The 15,784-nt window shown below is 24.8% G+C and overlaps 1 long non-coding RNA gene across 5 annotated transcripts in view; it reads left to right on the plus strand.

Annotated features, from left to right (window-relative positions):
• The window catches only part of LOC107169664 (uncharacterized), a 207,410-nt gene that overhangs the window by 144,279 nt on the left and 47,347 nt on the right, over nucleotides 1–15,784 (plus strand). For 3 of the 5 annotated variants that reach the window (XR_016191545.1, XR_016191543.1, XR_016191546.1), the window contains one exon: nucleotides 11,460–12,253. The exons of 1 other annotated variant lie outside the window; for it this stretch is intronic. This is a non-coding gene — a long non-coding RNA (uncharacterized LOC107169664). Of the gene's footprint in view, nucleotides 1–5,370; nucleotides 5,649–11,459; nucleotides 12,254–15,784 lie in introns of those variants that run through there. One more of the 5 variants, XR_016191544.1, reaches the window with a different exon arrangement.

Below are 15,784 nucleotides of genomic sequence, written 5' to 3' on the forward strand. Positions count from 1 at the left end.
AGCAACCAGAAATTGAATATTATGAGCGCTTAATATTTAAAAAAATTTTAGTAAAAAAAAATCGACGATTGCTAAGTATGAGAAAATCTTAAAAATCTTATCAAAAAAAAAAAAAAACGTTTCTTCGGCTACCAGCAGCCAGGAAACAATACAAAACGAGCGCTTAATATTAAAAATAAAAACAAGTCAACAAGACCTATGTTTACTTCAATTTCTTATGTGATTATTTAGTATTACTTAGTGATGTTTTAAATTTATTTCGTCGATAAACGAGCTTTCAGTTAAGCCCGACGTGTATTCATAATACAATAACAATAATTATTGACACGTGTACTTTTTATTAGGGCAATTTTCCTGGTTTCATCAATTGCATCGTCAACACCGTCGTAATACGCACCACCTTATCGTTTGAAGCATATTATATTCGTGAGACTGAGTGGTAGTAGTAGTTGACAGGGGGATATATTATGTTCGGAGTAAAATACCACTTTAATCAATGTACCTACCTACCTATGCGATAGTCATTCGAACTACGCTAGTACTCGTGTAATAAAGTGTGCGTATAAATTCTACATGTACAATGGTCGTATATATTGTTGTAGTGTATATAAATATATATATATATAGGTATTGTAAGTGACTACATAGAGTTCCAAGGGTAATTCGAATTTATTAGTCCGTCGGTTACTTGTTCGGTACCGATTCATTAACCAGTGATTGAACACTCTTCGCGATAGATTGTCCCGGTAACTTTACACATTAGATTTAGGGAGACTATATATATATTATATTATATTATATGTGTATATAATATGCGTGACAAGTGACAATATCCCGAATATTTGTGCGATGGAGTTTCGCGTAAATAGAGTGTCAATGACGCAGTTCAAATACGCCACAACAGTAAACATTCGGAAACATCATCGCAATAATTCCCCGCCGATATCCAGGTCGTCGGATATAGTATTACCGTAAATTCCGATCATTCGCAGACGGTCGAATTTTATCTTGAAATGTTTTGTTCGATTTGGGACACTGTATTTATACATATAACTACGAGGTCCTCAACTAGGGTGCGGTGAATTTCAATTGGGAGGAAATAATTTCCTACATAAAGCAATCGAACATAATTTTCACAGTTAAAAAAAAAAAATGATTTTCTGAGAGATGTGATAGAGTGCGTGTATTTAGTTTATAGACAATATCAGAGAATAGATATTATATAAAATATATTATATTTATACCAAGCAAAAGAAGCCTGAAGTTAAAAAATACGAGTATATATACACGATGTATTACTAAGGGTGGCTTTGTATTTTTAGAAAATTCTTTGGGATGTAGTGAATCAAAAAAGTTTAGGAACATCTGCTGTAAGTATTTCAAAACAATAAAATCGTGCTAAATTAACTACAATGTTTATTTGTCTAATTTAATGTAAAGATAAGGCATGTTGTTCATTGACATTATGATTTTGCGTTTTAGGATAATATTCAAATATGTACGTATGCATGTGATTTTGGAAGTATACGATTATTAGAGCTATTTCCAAATTTTATTTCGTTCGATAATAGTTCTTAAACGGCAATGTTTTTTTTTGTTTTACCAGACAACATTTATAGAGGTGTATTTAAATAATATGTTAATTCTTGGTAACCAAAACGTTGTTTGTTAATTTACTTTATGTGCGAGCTGCAGTATACCCCTAAGTAATATCTAATGCATTAAAGTGTAAAAAGAAAACAGTTTTCTCGGAATAAATTAATCTAACATTTTAGTAATAAATATAATTAAAAACAAAAATTAAAAACACGTACGCTCATGTTGTTGGGATTTATTTTTATTAGTTAAAAAAAAATAAAAATAAAAATAATAAAAAATAGAGGGTATATACAATTAACAAAATTTAATTATAAAAAAATTTTTTTTTCACGGGAATAATATAATGTTATTTCATTATTTTATTTGTTTTTGTTTTCCATGTGGTGTAAAACCTTTTCCAATTTTTAAACGGGGTATAATATGAATAATGATCTAAAGAAAATATTGTTTTATTAGTCTCTTTAATAATCTTTAATTTGATTTGTTACACCGTAGCAATGTAGGGAACTGATAAATTTGAATATAACATGTATTGTGATGTATATCAAGATGAATAAAATTATTAGTTTGATTAAATATCGCAATAGCGTTTGAAAAAAATGATTTATAGATATAATAAACGGTTTCAAAATATAATGTATTAAAATTCATAAAATATTTAAGTTAAGTTAATTGAATTGAAATTCTCATTAATTGATAATTTTACGATTATTTAATAATATAATATTTTGTTATTCATATATGTAATAGAAAATCAACCTTTAACTATTTTTTTTTAGCTTCCAGTAAACCTTTAACAGTTATAAGGTAATACAATTGTAGTTATTTAAACATAAATATGATTTTTTGTTTTGTAATACGATAGAATGTAAATATTTATTTAAATATGATTTCAAATATTTAGTATTTTTTTTTCAGCTAATATTTACCCAATTCATATAATTAATTAAAAAAAAAAAAAAAAATGTCTAATAAACATTACTACCCTTTTTATAAGTAATAAAAATTTTGAATAATCGATAGTATCATAATAGAACTTTCTAATAGCAAAAAAATTTAGCATTTTACATTAAAATTATATTCATTTTATTGATTTGTTTATTTATTTATTCAGTTAATTAACATCTTTTAATACTTTTTCAACAGAAAAACTATGTGAATATGTTAAAATTTAAAAAAAATACCTGTGTTCATACAAAATTTATGATTATTTCATTATTATACACTGAGTAATTTGGGTAGTCATAAGATTTTCGTCAAACATAAGTCATGTTTTACTATTTTTTTCAGAAAATTCAATTGTATACATTAATATAAAACATAAAATGTAATTGTATTAATTATAATAAATAATAATTTTATATAAGCTAAGTAATTAATATTTTGATCCCTTTTAATATTATAAATTACAATTTAATATAAATGGATACAAAAAAATATAATCTATTATATCATTTAAATCACAAAATTAACGCAAAGTATGCAGTTAAAAACTACTCACTGCGTAAAATGTATGATTTTATTGGGACTCGAAAATATATCTTAATACCGAATAAAGTGGGCAATATTCCTTTCGATTAAAAAAAAAAATACATCACCCATTGGCTTCTACAGATATACGATGCTCAAAAATGTCATGATAAAATTTACAATATACATTCCTATTTTTTATCTAATTTGTTTGTTGGTTATTTTATTTTATTTTTTTTTTGATTCTGCCTTATGTTATATTCTTTAAATTTTTTATCAAATTTTAATCGTGTGTTTTATTTTTATATGGAGAATAAAAAAAAACCCGTGGTAAATAAAATCTTTTAGGCCTCCACACAAGTTTTAAACTTGGTGAGGCATAGTAATCTTTTCTGATATTAAATGAAATAAAAAATTGAAAAATGTGACATGAATGACATATAAATTAGTTGTAAGTAAAGGAGAGGAAATAATGAGCAGCTAACTTTTAAATTCTATGTTTAAGAGTTTTAAGATTTTTAAGACCATTGACATTAAATTGGAGAATTATAATAGAGTTGCTTATGGAAAAAGGCATTTTTATTTAGCAATAATATTTTAGATTAGTGTCTCTCAATATTTTTACTGTGTTGACCCCCTTTTTAAATTCCAATTTTTTAGCGACCCCCTACATATATTATTTTCATACTCTCGAATAGAATATAGATTAGTTATAATATATTTTTCGTCTTTTTAATATTTGAACCCTGCGTGACCCTAAAAAATAAGTTACGAATTATTGGTTATTAGTGTAAGAGTTGGAAGTAGCTTAGGCATTGTTATGGTTCAAATCTGGTTAGTGTATTGAGGAAACTTTCACTGATTGGGTTTCTTGTACATGAGCATTTTTAGTGCTAATATTATCATATTATCGGAAATAGTTACTTGAATTTAGTTTTTGCTTTGTATTTTTAGTTTAACGGATGGTCTCCGGAGCAAAGTGTGCATTTGTTTTTTGGAGGGGAGGGATCTAGGTTGCTTGGACAATCAGACGTCATATTATGTTGAACATCGCAGTGGATACAGTGTGCTGGATGGTCACTATATTATTTAGTTTGCCCATATGCTTGTCATTTTAATAACTGGCTTATAGTTTTATATTTATATTGCTTTAATTTTTTATAAATGTATCAAGTAGTGGCATAAGTTTGTAAATGTCGTCAGTTGGTTCGAGGTTCAAAAAAAAGTAGGTAGTGGATGTTTGTTTATCTTATGAAAAACACTTGTGATTTGCCTGATTTCAAATAGGTGAATAATTTTGATATCAGATTTAATTAGACTGTTGAGTGGATGAAGATTTGGAATCAAAACTTATGTTTTTATTCTTGATTGTGAGCGTAAATGACTGTGGCATAACAGATAAAGATCAAAGTCTTGACCAACTTCCGATAACAACGTCAAACAGTGGCCGGAGCGATAACGAAGAGTGCTACGACTATGTTTTATATATTTAATATTAAATTTAAATTTAATACGCGTAAACGTTTTGTTCAGAAACACTTCATACATTTATGTGAGAACAAGCTTTATACAAATAAGATATAATTGATATTTTAACATTAATTTTAACTATTTGGGCACAAATTGTATGTAAAATATGAGGTAAGATTGAATAGAATAACGTAGTGCAACAAACCAGTGTGTATGCTATGGAAGGCACCATAAACTAAAAAAAAAACTTAAGTAAATAGTTTGATATTGTATATATTCCAAATATATATATATATTATTAAGTAGTAAGCACATCATAAATTGTATTTAAACATTTGAATGAAATTTTATTTTATAATAGGTAATTATAAATTCTTAAACTAAATACATAGGTATATAAATTTAGTACTAATGATATTATTAACAAGAAAATAATTTAAATGATGGGGACGTATGTATAAAAATTATTATTACATTTTATGCACATTTTCAGCGTATAATATACATATATATATAAAAAAATTACCCATAACAAGATTTCACCCAATCCAATCTGAATTTAAACTTTTTGCAGTATATTATATTAAGTCATGGAATGGCTTATATGATGTAATGCAACTTTTTTTAAGCTATAACTTATGAAGTAAATACAAAAAATAAAAAATAAACCAGAAATAGAGGTTGGACCTATTCATTTATTTGTTTCAAATTATCATTAATTTAAAATTAAAATTAAATACAACTTTTCTTAGAACCATGCCAATGTTTATAATGAGTATTATTTTTACTTGTATCTATGTTAAATTAAAATCATAATGATATTATTTTTAGAATATAAATGAGTGGCTCTGTGGCTTGATGCAAGAAGGATCAACGTCACATTTGGTCAGATTGAAGATTATTTGGCCTATTTAATTACAATTGTATTATGTTACTTGTATTAAAACGGCCAACGTTTATGATGCAATGTGACCAAATTAAGAAAGATATTGTCCATTAAAAAAAAATCCATAGGAGTACATCAGTTTTATAGCAATGGCCCAATTTCGATATTGGACATGTATAATCTTCAACCACGACATATAAGTCATTTAAAATCAATGAAAAAGGTTTGAAATTTATAAATTTAATATAAGCTACTGACATTATGGTTTCTTTGCAATTAAATATAATTATTAGGTTTTGATAAAAAAAGGTTAAGTTGATTAATTGTTGAAAAGTTGATTAATTTAAATTCTATTTTTAGACTAACTAATTAGATATTAAAAATATTTTTAATCAATCTAGGAGTACAATGTACAAATATAACTAACACATTTTCTTTGTTTCTTACAAACAAAAAGAAAAAAGTTTTATTTAATTGGGAATGGGAAATAAATTAAATCATCAAAGTACCAACAAATTTACGATATATCAATAATTTTTATATATATTTTTTTTAAATTGACATTTTTTTTAACAACAATGTTTTTATTTTACATTGGTGTTTTTTGCACTAAGCCACAGAATGTATTGTAAATATTTTATGAAATGTGCATGACTTGAAGATATGGTTTATATCGTAAGAAATGTACCAGGGTCAATGGTATTATATATAGCGTTTTCATAAATGAATCACAATATTACTAAAATAAGTATAAAATGTATAAAACTAATATACCATATTCTATCTCTGTAATGCTCCTACGTAAATAATATGTTTGCTTAAAATATATATTATTATGCTTTTTTTTTATTATTATTATTATTTTAAACATAAGATATCCCTAGCCCTACACCCAATGGCCTATGTTGCCGCGGGTTCTCATTACGAAAAAAAAAAAATTCCTAGCCTAAGACTATCTATATCTAGGAATATTTGACAATTTACATTAATTTTAACTGATTAGCGTGATAATTAAAAATATTTTTATAAGTACTAAGGATAATTTACGATTGGTAATTTTAAAATTTTAAAATTTTAAGATATATTATTATGTAGATAATATATTATCTTATATTCGTTAATGATTTATTTATTTTTGTACGCCAATAAGTTCAAAATTATGTTTTTAATTAGTATTAATTAAAAATTTGTATAGATTTTTCAATTGGAACATTTTAAATTTATATTTTAGTTCAGCTGACTTATGCATTTTTATTTATGTGCAATAATTATTTATGTTTTTTCATTAATTTATACCAAATAGGCAGGTAGAACAAATACAAAAATAACAAAGGCAGCATTGAGAAACTTTTTCAATAATTTTGACAAATGATAAGGTGTATATTATATACAATCGACCTATTTAAAAATTAAATATTGTAGGTATCCAAGTAAATAAATTTAAAAAAAGAAAAGAAGTATGTAATGAAGAGACGTTTGAACTAACCTACCTTTATTTAATATAATATGGCCCACCGATTAATATTGTACTATAAAATTAAAAATAGACAACATTATAATTAATTAAAATACTGTAGTAGTAGTACTGAATTCATAATTATACTTTTAGTAACAATGATAATAACGATAATAGTCGAAAAAGCTTATTTATAATTATAACCAAGAAGAAAATCATTTAAATTCAAAGTTTTGTAATTAAATAGTGGTTGTATAGAACGAATGAGACAATAACTCATAGAATTAATGACTTATTTGACATCTTAGAGTCCATTTTTAGCTGGTGTTGACTCGGAAAATGTAAGATCTTTATTGTAAAAATTTACCTTGGATGAAAATAATATATATAATATGATAATAATGCTCCAATCCAGCATGCGAAAAAATAATATAAGGAATGAATGCTACCAGCATTTTTACAAATTATCGAATCCCTGTGGTCTTTAAATACAGAAAAGCGATCAAGATGTAGGAAATTTATTTTAAAAATGTTAGTGACAAAGTTTAAAAGAACTTACGTCGTTTAGAGCACTACAACTGACAATAATCAACAGTCCCACGCCACATATTGCAGTATTCTTCTATAAAACATTCTCCATGACAGAACAATAAATATGGACTTAAACGATCACAAAAGTTTCAACTAGATTGTCACTCTTTTGACAAACCTTGGAGTTTTTAGTGCTTTGTGACAAACTTTTTCAATATAAATAAGAGGAATTGAGAAATTATAAAAATCAATGTCAAATTATAAAGAACAACGAGCGCGGGGATGTGAGATGATCGATAAAATAGGATATGAGAATAAATTCTGCAGTGATTCTTTGACGCTTAAACATCATTGAGTAGATAGTGGTGACTTTCAAGTAACTGACATTTAAAGTGAGAACTAACGACATACTCTATAAAACAATATTATCATAAATCTAATATATGATATATAATATATAATAATATATTATAATATATCATATATTATAAATCTAATCGGAAGAACTCAAGCAGATACATTATGATTTCTACAAAAAATCAAAGTTAAAAATCAGACAAATATATGATTCAACGTTTAGAGACTGTTGTGTTAACGGAATGGTATAATCCGCTCAAAAAGTTACTCAAACACAAAACATTTGGTATGATTTAAAGTGTTTGGTTATTTAGTATGTGTCAGTGTTATAGAAATTATTTTATTATCATTCTTAAAAGAGCGGGTAAGTCGTGGATGTCGCTTTGCTGTACAGTAGGTTACTGTAATGGATGGGATTAAATTTGAATGCAATGATAGGTATCATTGTATACGAAAAACGATTCTGAACGGAGATGATTTGTCAGTCTAGGATATATTATATTTAAATATTGTCATATATTCTATTTTGAAACAAATATTTTATTTTTCAATTAAGACGCATTTTGCATAAGGCATGGTTAATAAATTAGTGTAGTTATCATAATTCATAATACCTTATATTATCATAGATAGACGAATACCTGGTTTGAGGATAAATCGTTATCATTACGCGATTTCATAAAAATTTAAACCTCAAACGCTCAAAACATTTTTCCTATAATGACGCTTCAAATTTTATCTAATGCTATTTGAAGCAAAACTTATGGAAAACTTAGTGTTGAATTTTATAACCTTAGATAAAAATACAAACAATATTATGAATTTTGAACTACAAAATAATTCGCAAATATTCATGGTTTTGACGAATTTTTGTCAATGTTTGAATTTCAAATGCTAATAAAAAAAATGTTGCCTATGTATTCTTATAATTTTTTATTCACTATAAGAATAACTTATGAGGAACTCTGTATTAAATTTTCAAGTATTATGATAGGGCCAAAAAAATTGTATCGACACTTCAAAAAAAAAATGTTTAGACAAATTGAAAATTTCAGTCGTCTATAAATATCTCAAAAAAAGTCAAAATATTTTGAAAATTAAATCATGTAAAGAAAATGCCAATCTAAATAACTGATAAAATTTATACTTTTTGAATAATAACAAATATTTAAAATTGTTATCGTTACGCTATTTCGTAAATATTTAAAATTCAAACGCACTTAAAATTTTGCCTATAATGATGCTTTGAGTTTTCTCTATAGCTACTTGAAGGAAAACTTATGGAAAACTTAGTGTTGTATTTTTAATCCTTAGTTATAAACGCAAAAAATTTTATGATTTTTCAACTTCAAAATTACTTGCAAATTTTCGCGTTTTCGACAGATTTCGTAAAACTTTGAACTATAAACGCTTATTAAAAAAAAATTGTGACTTACGATTTTTAATTTTTTTTTTAGCTACAATAAGAACAACTCATAAGGAACCTTGTATTAAATTTTCAAGTTTTTTTGGTCGTCCAACATTTTTTTTACCAACACTTGGTGTTTTTAAAAAAAATTTCAGTGGTCTATATATAACTCAAAAAAGTTAACATTTTTTGAAAATTACACTGTATATAGATAACACTAACATAAACATTTGGTGAAAATTTCAAGTATTTGCAGTGATTAGTTTTTGAATTACAACCATATAAAAAAATCGATTTGGTCGAAAACTGATTTTGCGTAAAAATTTCCGTTTTATAATGATTTATTTTTCAAACATTTTTTGGTGAATTCAAAATGCTCTCTTTAGCACAAACATAAGTTTCACATAAGCAGTAAATAAAAATTAACTCAAAACAATAATTTTAAGATTGTAATATTTATTATTAGTTGGAAAATAAAAGCTTATTTCTGACTCCTTCCAGTTCTTTTTGTATATAAATTCAGAATGAAGTATGGAAAACACCGTGAGAATTGATTATAACTCAGCGTTTCTTCGAAATTTTAAAACATTTCTTCAACTTAAGAATACTTAAAAAACAAGCTTTCGTGTGAAAAATAAAATCGACAGGGTTTGAGTGTAATATTAGGTTAATTCAAGAAAAAAAATATTTAAAATACACAATAGTAATTACTAATATTACTTTTTCGGGTCTAATAAATATCTAAAGCAATTTTTGAATCCAATATGACTGATTTTAGGATGCAGTTTTTAATTTTTAGTCTAAAATAAGATGAAGATAGAAACTTCTTAACAAAATATTTATAGTGTGAGAAAAAGAAAATATTTGAATGAAACACATACCTAATTGTTTAAAATGTTTAAATACTAATTTATCATTTGTTTTTTGTAATTTTTAGTTATATTTAATTTTCAAACCTATCATGTTCGTTTCTTTTTTTTAATGTTCAAAATTTGATTTTTTAAATTTTTAAATATAATCAAAGACCTTTCAAATTTTTTAGATTTAATAGGGATACAAATTTCTATTATTGTAATAAGTATGCTCTAAATAAGTTATTTTATTTGTGTAATTAGGATAATAGATTCTTAATAATATAGGTTTATAAGGCACAAGGAATATTTTGGTTTCAAAATTTAAGTGTTCAATATTAATCCAACAATATTTTTAAAGATAGATGAGTAGGTATAATAAAAACTAATTTTAATCATCTATTTTAAAATTGTATAAGCTATTATAAAGGACTATTATAAACATTTTAATGACTAATAAACTGTCCATTTTAATTTTAAAGGTACATTGAAATTTTCATAAAAATTATCTATTAAATAATTTACAGTTGAAAATTAAATGTTTTATTTAAAAATGAATTTGTTTTGGTCTGGAACACAAATGAAGTACAGTAATTTAAAAATAAAGTCTGAGTATATATTTTAAAAATTCAAAAATTTGAATTTGAATAAATTCATTATTAAAAGGAAAACGGAGTTTATATGCTTGATGAATCACCCTGTAAATTATATGTATTTGAAAGGAATTCGCTATAGATAAAAAATACAAATTCAAGTAAATTATAAATATTAAACATCACAATTTTCAATTTTGTAAGTATAACGAATTTAAATAACTGGCAGAAATGAAGAAATATATATATATTATATAATTTATAATATTAAATTAATTTGTTTACAAGACATTATTAATTTCGTTTTAAATTTATTGAAATATCCGCTTCTATGGTTAAGACTACCGTCGTTAGTTCGATAACATAAAATGAGACATATTATTTTCTTAAGTTGTTTTTAATTTTAATTTGGCACACAAATAGTTGATAAACTATATACTTTTTTGTTAAAAATAAAACTAAATATTGAATATTGTATGTTTAAAAAAATATTAATCTCTTCCCATTTGATAGAAACTTGTGTTTTTGTTACAAACCATACTAAAAATTGTTCTCTAAGGTTTTATGCTAAATATGTTATGTATAAATAAATATGTACTACATTTTTAAAAATTTTTTTAAATTTTTAAATGCTGTTTATTGATATTTCGAATTTTCGGCAGCTAATGCCATTATTTATTATAGTTATAATTATTTGGACAACTGAACGAAATAATTATATGCAATTATTTTTTACAACCAATTACATTATAATTAATAACCAATTAATCTTATATATATTTTTATTAGTTGAATTGCTTAATTTAAAAAAAATAATAGTTATCTTGTTTTGTTCAAGGTTTGGTCCACGAGAGACGTCTAGTTGCAGAGGTTGATAAGATTTTGTTGAATCATTGACATTCTATTAGTATACTATGACGTTTTATTGTGGTTATAATATCATATAATTCGTATGACTAAGGTTCTTATTTAACCACGAGAAACTCTTGAGTTGTCGTGTGTATCCAATTCTTAATTGATTTAAAATATTGTTTTTTTACTCAGTCAAAATGTATTTATTCTTAGAAATAGAATTCTTTGTTTGTGTTTATATTCCTTCATTTTATTAAACGTTAATGCTTTAAAACTTTGTGAAATTAATTATAATGTATGTTGATCTAAACTATTATGAATGCATTATTTGTTGGGTCCTCGCCCAAAACAAATTTTAACTACAACGATAAGAATAACAAATAATTTTCAATGTTTGTACATTGTTGAAACTATTGTACGTTTATTAAACATTATTTATGACCAATTAATGCATTAAAAACATAAAATCTAATCTCTTTTGACTGTTACAGTTAAAATGCGGTCATATGATGTTTAAAGATGCTGTCAATGCTTATTGTCTCTTGTAAAACTCGTAATTGGTTCAGCTGTGTTTTACGACCTACATTTATCTTAACGCTTTAAATACTTGTGTTATGAAATATTTAGGAGTAGGTTCTTGTAATTTGTAATTACTCTTACGTGAAATGTCTGTAGTTACAGCAGCCACATCTTAAGTGGTCCATTTAGTATTTAGTACTTTATGTAAAGCATTATAATTAAAATTATTATTTTTTTTTTTTTTTACTCATTGTCAATACGATAACAGAATTGTATATTAAACTATTTCAAAATAAATTTTGTCTTTTATTATTTCTAGTACCTATTATTATTATTATTTTTCATATATAATTTAAAGTAAGAGAGTTTAAAAAATGTGATAAAACCACATTTTATATGCTACAGCTTGAATAATATTCTCTCAATCAGATATTTTTATTTATTAAAGCATATTTAAAATTAGTAAGTTTTAATATACCCAAGGCGTCCGGCAAAAACACGATTTGATTATTCCTGTTGTTCAACAAATAAAAGTCTCAGAGACTTGATATTTCTATGAATATTTTTTTTTTTTTAATATGGTTTTACGCATTTGCTAAAGACAAAATACCTGTATACTATACGAATATTATGGAGTACCGCAAATACAAATATTTGAATCAAAACATCGGTGGTACTCCTTTGTGAGTAAGCATAAGTATAGCTTTATTTATACAAGACGATAAAATATTGATACCTTTTGTTACAGTGAAGACTAACAGATATATTAGTACTGTTCTGTATTTCTGTGGAGTGTTATTAGTGCATAATATTAGAGTGAATATTAAAGAAACATTTTAAGTGATATTGCATCACAATTTACATTTCAAAAAATTCAATTCAAAAACGGTGAACGAAAAACTCTATTATATTGTGTATTAAAAACGAGGGTGAAGGCTTAGACGAAAACCAAGATTACATATTATCTATTATTTTATAATTTATTCTTTATTTGTATAATAATTTTATAAAATTTTCCTGCTTTAGTATTTTGAAGATTAAACATCCATCTGTTTACGCATTAAATTATATCACTACTACACTATAATAGTTTTATAAAAAAAATCGTGCCCATATATTTTTAATATTTGTCAACTGCTATTGTAACAATGTGTTAAGAGTCTTATATTAAATTTTCAACCATTTCTACTCAATAAATACATTTTTATCGATATTTATAGAAAAAAAAAAAAATCGAAAAATTTAAATGTCAATAAACAGCTCAGAACAGCTCAGAACAAATCAAAATATTTTGAAAATCGTATCAAACATAGAAAATGCCTATATCATTTTATATTTTTTATAATTAAAATATTCAGTGAAAAATTCAAGTATCTGTGGTCATTTTTTTTAGAGTAACACCAGAATAATAAAATCGCTGAATGAGAAATCTAGTGTAAATCTAATATTGTAAAAATTTAAATTTCAAATGGTCATAAAAATTTGATTTGAATTTCCGGTGGACTTTTTTGTGATAAAGATTGACAAACTTTTAAGGAATCTTGTATTAAATTTTCAAATCTTAGATATAAAAGGAAAATTTTTTATGAATTTCTAGCAAAAAATAATTTGGGAATGTTCGTGATTTTTACGTATGTTGTCAAAATTTAAATTTAAATGCTTGTAAAAAAAATTATGATTATGCATTTCTTTTATTTTTCGACGGCTATTGTAAAAATATTTTAGGAGTCTTGTATTCAATTTTCAAGATGTTCTACCCAACAAATACATTTTGATCAATATTAATTTAAAAAAAACTAATAATGATCGAAAATTGCATATGTCTATAAATAATTCAATTTAAGTTAAAATTGTTCCAAAATTGCATGGTGAATATAATATAGTTATATAAACATTTGGTGAAAATTTAATGTATGATCATTTGTTTTAAAGTTACATCAAAAACCAAAATCAATTTTGCCGAAAACTGATTGTGCGTAAAATTCCCGGTTTTTCCTTAATTTTTAGTTTGTTTATCTCAATTATTAAGAGAAATATTGGGAATTTTTTTCTTTTGAACCCCTTCCCAAGTACCAACTAGATTCAATTTTTGATCGAACGAGGTTCTGAAGTCGAAAATCGAAGCACTTTTATTGTCCCAAAACGTGATGACACAAAAAAAAAAATACACACATCATGGTAAAATCAATACATTCCTCTCAGAATCTAAAATGATTGTACAACCAAACACTGTCTGACTAAAAATAGCTAAGAAACAAATTAAAATATATATAACAGTTGACGATAATCGAATTATTGATGTATTTTAATAAGTTCAATATTTTTAAAAATATTAAAATAAATTGAATTCAAATTAATTATGAACTTTAATACTTGAATTTATTAAATTCATAAGTTTTGAACCTTAAACTTTTTAAGTAGGTCGTTCAAAAGTTTAAAAGTCTGGGATGTTTTTCCTTTGAATCAGATGTTGTGATATGATTTTTCACTGTCTACTATGCATACTTTATATACAAAGCATACTAATATTAGCAGATGATTAACATGGGCCCAATTAAGAGCTTAAAGAACATTTGAGCATATTCCATGGACGGCATTACAAAGTACCTCGACTGTCTACGTAGTACGTTTTACTACAAATGACATAATTATTATACATCATTTTCGTATTAGGTATAGAAAATTTTATATGAAACAGTATAAAAACACTCTATATATATATATATATAGTATAAATATGTATTAGTAAAATAAATGTTTTTGTAAAATACATTCTTCCGATGCGACAGTGGATATTATTTCAATTCCCACTACACGATGTTATTTAAATCGATTTTCTCACGCATTCTACAAATAACTACATAATATGTTTCCCAAAAACATTTGTGAGGTAGAGTTTAAAATGTACGAAATAATATTACAATAAATATATATATTATTATTGGTTATTGTCTACAACACATTTAATATATAATTACATTTGTCTTGTCGTAAATTGTACATTAATTGTAATTTTACCAAAGACAAATGTTAAAATTATTTAGCAGTGAAACATGCACGTCATATGTTGTTTCATATTTTTTTTTATAAAATTTATTCGTTACCAAAAGAATAATCCATAGGACTGTAAACTTGAATTTCCAAGGTTTGCAGTAAAAGATAATATGTTATTATTTTATTTTCAAATTTAAAAATATTATTCATTTTATCTTGGGTGTATAATAAAAGTAATATGATAATAAAAATGCAATAATGTCTTCACTTCAGGAAACAACAATTTAATAAAGTAGCGCATTGATGAACGTTGAGGATGTTTTCAGTAATATTACAATGGAACATTGATATAATTTTAATAATAAAAAAAAATCATATAAATACAATATCTCAGGGATTCATTTAATATGTCTGTATATTAATGATATAATCTGGGAGACATGTAGTATTGAAAAATGCAAGTATTTGTATCGTTTGTCTTTTTGATTTATTTATTAAAGATTCCTTTTATATTTCTGAAAAGTTAGTTTACTTAATTATTTGGTAGGTATATATTATATATTTCCAATGTAGCTTAAATAACTACACTATAGAGAGAATAGGCCATCTAAAAAACCTCGTATAGGCCCTATCCACTTTATATTAAAAACAAGGTAACATAGAAAGGTATTTAAGGTTAACCATAAACTGGCAACCTACTAGACTAATGCATTATGGCTATATTTTAATACAATTATTCATGATGGTGTTGACTCTTATGAACGGTTTAAGGTCATCTGCGTTTATCGGTAAGTGATA

This window comes from Diuraphis noxia, unplaced genomic scaffold (genome assembly GCF_037042655.1).
Source record: "Diuraphis noxia isolate RWA-SAM2 unplaced genomic scaffold, SU_Dnox_SAM2 contig0004, whole genome shotgun sequence".
Classification (NCBI taxonomy): domain Eukaryota; kingdom Metazoa; phylum Arthropoda; class Insecta; order Hemiptera; family Aphididae; genus Diuraphis; species Diuraphis noxia.